The sequence below is a fragment of the Arachis duranensis genome, chromosome 5 (assembly GCF_000817695.3).
Source record: "Arachis duranensis cultivar V14167 chromosome 5, aradu.V14167.gnm2.J7QH, whole genome shotgun sequence".
Lineage (NCBI taxonomy): Eukaryota > Viridiplantae > Streptophyta > Magnoliopsida > Fabales > Fabaceae > Arachis > Arachis duranensis.
The window spans coordinates 32,813,063-32,821,871 of NC_029776.3; the positions used below are offsets into that span (position 1 = coordinate 32,813,063).

General features: G+C 38.0%; 1 non-coding gene across 1 annotated transcript; it reads left to right on the forward strand.

Moving 5' to 3' along the window:
• The first annotated feature begins 4,539 nt into the window (after positions 1-4,539).
• LOC127747948 (small nucleolar RNA R71) lies at positions 4,540-4,647 on the forward strand. Its single transcript, XR_008009893.1, has one exon. It is a non-coding gene; the product is annotated as a small nucleolar RNA R71 (small nucleolar RNA).
• Positions 4,648-8,809: the final 4,162 nt, after the last annotated feature.

Sequence of the window (8,809 nt, forward strand, 5' to 3'; positions counted from 1 at the left end):
TGGGTGAACCTTTTCAGATTGTGACTCAGCTTTGCTAGAGTCCCTAGTTAGAGGTGTCCAGAACTCTTAAGCACACTCTTTTTTTGCTTTGGATCACGACTTTAACCACTCAGTCTCAAGTTTTTCACTTGGACCTTCATGCCACAAGCACATGGTTAGGGACAGCTTAATTTAGCTGCTTAGGCCTGGATTTTATTTCCTTGGGCCCTCCTATCCATTGATGCTCAAAGCCTTGGACCCTTTTTACCCTTGCCTTTTGGTTTTAAGGGCTATTGGCTTTTTCTGCTTGCTTTTTCTTTTTCTTTCTCTTTTTTTTCGCAAGCTTTTGCTATTCACTGCTTTTTCTTGCTTCAAGAATCAATTTTATGATTTTTCAGATTATCAATAACATTTCTCTTTGTTCATCATTCCTTCAAGAGCCAACAATTTTAACATTCATAAACAACAAGATCAGAAATATGCACTGTTCAAGCATTCATTCGGAAAATAAAAAGTATTTTCACCACATCAATATAATTAAACTGAATTGAAGGATAAATTCGAAACTCATGTACTTCTTGTTCTTTTTGTATTAAAACATTTTTCATTTAAGAGAGATGAAGGATTTATGGAATTATTCATAGCCTTAAGACATAGTTACTAAATACTAATGATCATGAAGTAGAGACACAAAACATAAACAAACATATAGCATAAAAACCGAAAAAGAAAAAAACAATAGAGAAATAAGAACAAGGAATGAGTCCACCTTAGTGATGGTGGCGCTTTCTTCTTGAAGAACCAATGATGTCCTTGAGCTCTACTATGTCTCTTCCTTGCCTTTGTTGCTCCTCCCTCATTGCTCTTTGATCTTCTCTAATTTCATGGAGAATGATGGAGTGCTCTTGATGTTCCACCCTTAATTGATCCATATTGTAACTCAAGTCTTCTAGAGAAGTGTTGAGTTGTTCCCAATAATCGTTGGGAGGAAAGTGCATCCCTTGAGGAATCTTCAGAAATTTTTGGTGATGAGCTTCCTCATGCGTCTCTTGGGATCGATGAGTGGGCTCTCTTGTTTGCTCCATCCTTTTCTTAGTGATGGGCTTATCCTCCTCAATGGGGATGTCTCCTTCTATGATAACTCCAGCTGAGTAACATAGATGGCAAATAAGATGAGGAAAAGCTAGCATTGCCAAGGTGGAGGACTTTTTGGCTATTTTGTAGAATTCAAGGGAGATGACTTCATGAACTTCTACTTCCTCTCCATTCATGATGCTATGAATCATGATGGTCCGATCCACAGTAACTTCGGATCGGTTGCTAGTGGGAATTGGCTTGCCTTTGGAGTCTCTTTTCCATTGAGCTCCTTCCACACATATGTCCATAAGGACTTGGTCCAACCTTTGATCAAAGTTGTAGTGTAGGGGCGTGCATCTCCTTGCATCATGGGCAAGTTGAATGCCAACCTCACATTTTCCAGACTAAAATCTAAGTATTTCCCCCGAACCATTGTAAGATAATTCTTTGGATTCGGGTTCACACTTTGATCATGGTTCCTAGTGATCCATGCATTGGCATAAAACTCTTGAACCATTAAGATTCCGACTTGTTGAATAAGGTTGGTCAGAACTTCCCAACCTCTTCTTTGGATCTCATGTCGGATCTCTGGGTACTCATTTTTCGTGAGTTTGAAAGGGACCTCGGAGATCACTTTCTTCTTGGCCACAACTTCATAGAAGTGGTCTTGATGGGCTTTAGAGATGAATCTCTCCATCTCCCTTGACTCGGAGGTGGAAGCTTTTGTCTTCCCTTTCCCTTTTCTAGAGGTTTCTCCTGCCTTAGGTGCCATAGGTGGTTATGAAAAAACAAAAAAGCTATGCTTTTACCACATCAAACTTAGCATATTGCTCGCCCTCAAGCAAAAGAAGAAAGAATAGATGAAGAAGAAGAAGATATAGAGGAGAGGAAGAGAGGGTTGTGTTTCGGCCAAGGAGGAGAAGAGAAGGTTGTGTTGTGTGAAAATGAATAAGAATGGAGGGCTTTATATAGTGGAGGGAGAGGGTTAAGGTTCGGCTATATTGGATGGGTTGGGTGGGCAAAGGGGTTTTGAATTTTGAAGGTAGGTGGGATTTATGGGGAAGAGTGGATGGATGTGAGTGGTGAAGAGGTGATGGGGAAGAGAGATTAAGGTGATTGGTGAAGGGTTTTTTAGGGAAGAGTGTTATTGGATTGTGTGAAGAGGAGAGAAGGTGGGTTGAGGTAGGTGGGGATCCTGTGGGGTCCACAGATCCTGAGATGATCTAGTGGGGTCCACAGATCCTGAGGTGGCAAGGATTATCATCCCTGCACCAATGAGGCGTGTAAAACGCTCTCTGCATGCCATCCTGGCGTTCAACACCAAATTGATGCTTGTTTCTGGCGTTGAACGCCAGCTTCATGCTTGTTTTGGGCATTCAACGCCCATTTGCAGCATGTTTCTGGCGTTGAACGCCAGTTCCATGATTGTTTCTGGCGTTCAGCGCCAGCTCTCCTCAGGGTGTATTTCTGGCGTTTAAACACCAGGATGCTGCTTGTTTCTGGCGTTCAACGCCAGATCCATGCTCTGTTCTGGCATTGAACTCCAGCCAGATGCTCCTTACTGGCATTTAAACGCCAGTAAGCCCTTCCTCCAGGGTATGCTTTTTCTTCTGCTGTTTTTGATTCTGTTTTTAATTTTAGTATTTGTTTTGTGACTCCACATGATCATGAACCTAATAAAACATAAAGGAAAAATAAAATAAAAATAAGATTAGATAAATAAAAATTGGGTTGCCTCCCAATAAGCGCTCCTTTAATGTCACTAGCTTGACAGTAGGCTCTCATGGAGCCTCACAGGTGATCAGGTCAATGTTGTAGACTCCAAACACCAAACTTAGAGTTTGGATGTGGGGATTCAACACCAAACTTAGAGTTTAGTTGTGGCCTCCCAACACCAAACTCAGAGTTTGATTGTGGGGGCTTTGTTTGACTCTGTATTGAGAGAAGCTTTTCATGCTTCCTCTCCATGTATACAGAAGAACACCCTTGGGTCTTAAACACAAGGCAGTCCCCATTCAATTGAAGGACTAATTCGCCTCTGTTAGCATCTATCACTGCTCCTGCCGTGGCTAGGAAAGGTCTTCCAAGGATGATGCATTCATCCTCCTCCTTCCTAGTGTCTAAGATTATGAAATCAGCAGGGATGTAAAGGCCTTCAACCTTTACTAACACGTCCTCTACTAACCCATAAGCTTGTCTTACTGATTTGTCTGTCATTTGTAATGAGAATATGGCAGGTTGTACCTCAATGATCCCCAGCTTCTCCATTACAGAGAGTGGCATAAGATTTATCCCTGACCCCAGGTCACACAGAGCCTTCTCAAAGGTCATGGTGCCTATGGTGCAGGGTATTGAGAATTTACCAGGATCTTGTCTCTTTTGAGGTAAAGTGTGCTGAACCCATGTATCTAGTTCACCAATGAGCAAGGGAGGTTCACCTTCCCAAGTCTCATTACCAAACAACTTGGCATTCAACTTCATGATGGCTCCTAGATATTGAGCAACTTGCTCTCCAGTTACATCTTCATCCTCTTCAGAGGAAGAATAGTCTTCAGAGCTCATGAATGGCAGAAGGAGGTTTAATGGGATCTCTATGGTCTCTATATGACCTTCAGATTCCTTTGGGTTCTCAATAAGGAACTCCTTATTGCTTGAGAGACGTCCCATGAGGTCTTCCTCATTGGGATTCACGTCCTCTCCTTCCTCTCTAGGTTCGGCCATGTTGATTATGTTAATGGCCTTGCACTCTCTTTTTGGATTCTCTTCAGTATTACTTGGGAGAGTACTAGGAGGGGTTTCAGTGACTTTCTTACTTAGCTGGCCCACTTGTGCCTCTAAATTTCTGATGGAGGACCTTGTTTCACTCATGAAACTTAAAGTGGCCTTAGACAGATCAGAAACTATATTTGCTAAGTTAGAGGTGCTCTGCTCAGAATTCTCTGTCTGTTGCTGAGAAGATGATGGAAAAGGCTTGCTATTGCTGAGCCTATTTCTTCCACCATTATTAAAGCCTTGTTGAGGCTTTTGTTGATCCTTCCATGAGAAATTTGGATGATTTCTCCATGAAGAATTATATGTGTTTCCATAAGGTTCACCCATATAATTTACTTCTGCTATTGCAGGGTTCTCAGGATCATAAGTTTCTTCTCCAGAAGATGCCTCTTTAGTACTGTTGGATGCATTTTGCCATCCATTCAGACTTTGAAAAATCATGTTGACTTGCTGAGTCAACATTTTGTTCTGAGCCAATATGGCATTCAGAGTAGCAATTTCAAGAACTCCCTTCCTTTGAGGCATCCCATTACTCACAGAATTCCTCTCAGAAGTATACATGAATTGGTTATTTGCAACCATGTCAATGAGTTCTTGAGCTTATGTAGGCGTTTTCTTTAGGTGAATGGATCTACCTGCAGAATGGTCCAATGGCATCTTGGAGAACTCAGATAGACCATAATAGAATATATCCAGAATAGTCCACTCTAAAAGCATGTCAGAAGGACACCTTTTGGTCATCTGCTTGTATCTTTCCCAAGCTTCATAGAGGGATTCACCATCTTTTTGTTTGAAGGTCTGAACATCTACTCTAAGCTTGCTCAGCTTTTGAGGAGGAAAGAACTTAGCCAAGAAGGCCGCGACCAACTTATCCCATGAGTCCAGGCTATCTTTAGGTTGTGAGTCCAACCATGTTCTAGCTCTGTCTCTTACAGCAAAAGGGAAAAGCATGAGCCTGTAGACTTCAGGATCTACTCCATTGGTCTTAACAGTCTCACAGATCTGCAAGAACTCAGTTAAAAACTGGTAGGGATCTTCTGATGGAAGTCCATGAAACTTGCAGTTCTGTTGCATTAGAGTAACTAGTTGAGGTTTCAGCTCAAAATTGTTTGCTCCAATGGTAGGGATTGAGATGCTTCTTCCATCAAACTTGGAAGTAGGTATGGTATAATCACCAAGCATCCTCCTTGCATTATTATTTTTGGCTTCCATCTCTTCTTCCTTTTCGAAAATTTCTGTAAGGTTGTCTCTGGATTGTTGTAATTTAGCTTCTCTTAGTTTTCTCTTTAGAGTCCTTTTAGGTTCAGGATCTGCCTCAACAAGAATATTCTTGTCCTTGCTCCTGCTCATATGAAAAAGAAGGGAACAGAAAATAATAATAGGGATCCTCTTTATCACAGTAGAGAGATTCCTTTATGTTAGAAGAAGAAAGGAATAGAAGAAGGAAAAGGTAAGAATCCAAACACAAGGGTGAAGATAGAGTTCGAATTCTTGAGATGAAAAGAAGTGTTAGTAAATAAATAAATAAATAGAATAAGATGAGGGAGAGAGAATTTCAAAAATAAATTTTGAAAAAGAGTTAGTGATTTTCGAAAATTAAAGGAAAAAATAAAATTAAAATTAAAATTTAAAACAATTAATTAATTTAAAAAAAAATTTAAAAAGGAGGGAGAAATTTTCGAAAATTAGAGAGGAAAAAATAGTTAGGTGGTTTTGAAAAAGATAAGAAACAAACAAAAAGTCAATTAGTTAGTTAAAAAAAGATTTAAAAATCAATTTAAAAAAAAAGATAAGAAGTTAGAAAAGATATTTTGAAATCAAATTTTTGAAAAAGATATCATTTGAAAAGATATGATTAAAAAGATATTTTGAAAAATATTTTATTTTTAAAATTAAAATTGATTACTTGACTAACGAGAAACTAAAAGATATGATTCTAGAATTTAAAGATTGAACATTTCTTAACAAAAAAGTAACACTTCAAATTTTTGAATCAATCACATTACTTGTTGGTTAAGTTTCAAAAAATTTGAAATAAAATTAAGAAAAAGATTTTGAAAAATATTTTTAAATTTTCAAAAATAAATAAAAAAATGAAAAAGATTTGATTTTTGAAAAAGTTTTAGAAAAAGATAAGATTTTAAACTTGAAAATTTGGCTTGACTTATAAGAAATAGCTTATTTTAAAATTTTTTTGACTAAGTCAACTCAAATTTTCGAAATTTATGAGAAAAATAAGGAGAAGATATTTTTTGATTTTTTTTTAATTTTTAATGAAGAGAGAGAAAAATATGAAAATAACTCACAACATGAAAATTATGAATCAAAACACATGATGTATGCAAGAACACTATGAATGTCAAGATGAACACCAAGAACACTTTGAAGATCAAGATGAACATCAAGACTTATTTTTGAAAAATTTTCAAGAAAAGAAAAACATGCAAGACACCAAACTTAGAAATTTTTAATGCTTAGACAATATGAATGCAAAAATGCACATGAAAAACAACAAAAGACACAAAACATGAAAACATCAAGATCAAACAAGAAGACTTACCAAGAACAACTTGAAGATCATGAAGAACATCATGCATGAATTTTCAAAAAAATGCATAAATTTTTAGAAATATGCAATTGACACCAAACTTAAAAATTAACTCAAGACTCAAACAAGAAACACAAAAATATTTTTTTTGTTTTTTTATGATTTTATAAAAAAATTTTGTAGTTTTTTTTCCGAAATTTTTATAGGAAAAAGAAGATAAGAAATTCAAAATTTTTAATAAGAATTCCAGTAATCTTTCAATGTTAGCCTAAAGCTTCGATCCAAGAGCTGGACATGCCTTAATAGCCATCCAGCTTTGGGATATAAATCAGGCATGCAACAGTTGATACTTCATCCAACTCCATATACATGCCTTTTATGTTGACAAGTGGAAGCCTCAATCCAAAAGAATTTGGATATGGGTTTACAGCCAGCCATGCTTCAACATGTTACCATGAAACTCTAGAATTCATTCTTAAAAATTTAGAATAATTTTCGAAAACAAAAGGACAAATTTTTTTGAAAGATTTTTTGAAAACTTTTTGAAAAGAAAATTACTTAATTTGAGCAACAAGATAAACCGTCAGTTGTCCAAACTCGAACAATCCTCGGCAACGGCGCCAAAAACTTGGTGCACGAAATTATGATCTCTAACAATGGCATTCAACTTGGTATGCGCATTTACTAACTCAGCACTTTCTTCACAACTTCGCACAACTAACCAGCAAGTGCACTAGGTCGTCCAAGTAATAAACCTTACGTGAGTAAGGGTCGATCCATGGAGATTGCTGGTATGAAGCAAGCTATGGTCATCTTGTAAATCTCAGTTAGGCGGATAATAAATGGTTATGGAGTTTTCGAATAATAACAATAAATAAATAGAAAATAAAGATAGAAATACTTATGTAAATCATTGGTGAGAATTTCAGATAAGTGTATGGAGATGCTTTGTCCCGGTTGGATCTCTGCTTTCCTAGTGCCTTCCTTCAATCCTTCTTACTCCTTTCCATGGCAAGGTGTATGTAGGGCATCACCGTTGTCAATGGCTACATCCCATTCTCTCAGTGAAAATAGTCCAAATGGCTAATCATCTGTTGGTTCTCAATCATGTCGAAATAGAATCCATTGATTCTTTTGCGTTTGTCATCATGCCCGACAATCGCGAGTTTGAAGCTCGTCACAGTCATTCAATCCCTGAATCCTACTTGGAATACCACAGACAAGGTTTAGACTTTCCAGATTCTCATGAATGTCGCCATCAATTCTAGCTTATACCACGAAAATTCTGATTAAGGAATCCAAGAGATATGCGCCCGGTCTAAGGTAGAACGGAAGTGGTTGTCAGTGACGCGTTCATAGGTGAGAATGATGATGAGTGTCACGGATCATCACATTCGTCATGGTGAAGTGCAACGAATATCTTAGAATAGGAATAAACTGAATTGAATAGAAAATAGTAGTAGTTGCATTAAAACTCGAGGTACAGCAGAGCTCCACACGCTTAATCTATGGTGTGCAGAAACTCCACCGTTGAAAATACATAAGTGATCAAGGTTCAGGCATGGCCGAATAGCCAGCCCCCAAAGTCTAAGAATAAAACGTCCAAAGATGGATCTAAGATAAAAGACGAAAACCAAGATGTCTAATACAATAGTAAACTGTCCTATTTATACTAGACTAGCTACTAGGGTTTACAGAAGTAAGTAATTGATGCAGAAATCCACTTCCGGGGCCCACTTGGTGTGTGCTTGGGCTGAGCTTGAGCTTTTACACGTGAAGAGGCTTCTCTTGGAGTTGAACGCCACGTTGTAACATATTTTTTGGCGTTCAACTCTGCTTCGTGACGTGTTTCTGGCGTTTGACTCCAGAATGCAAAATGGAACTGGCATTGAGCGCCAGTTTGCATCATCTAATCTCGAATAAAGTATAAACTATTATATATTGATGGTTTTCTACATTGTGACAGTAGTTTTTGAGGGTATAGCTGTAGCTGCTGACGGCGACAAAGAGGAGGACTCGGAGATAGAGATAGAACAGAATAAGGAGATGTACAAGCCTCATGACGATCTACCGAACGACCACGTGTAGATATAGGCTGACAGCGGTAGGGGCATTCTTTTGATGATACTCTAGTCTGACATTGACTTTTGGTTAGTCTCTCACTTGTGTTAGTACACCCAAGAGCTAGGAGATATAGAGTGGTTAAGCTAGCCTGGGCACCAGTTTAGCGGCTTTTTGTATGGGCCAGGCCCTGGGAGTGTCGTGTACATATTAGCTACGTAGGTTGACGAGGATGTAAACTGACTTGATCTTTTGTAAATGCTACCTCTTTTGTTATAGTGTACATGATGTATATTATCAGCTGTGTTATATGTTTCTTTATGCTTCCTTATTATTTCTGTCAATGTATGCTTATTTATTTTACTCCATCAC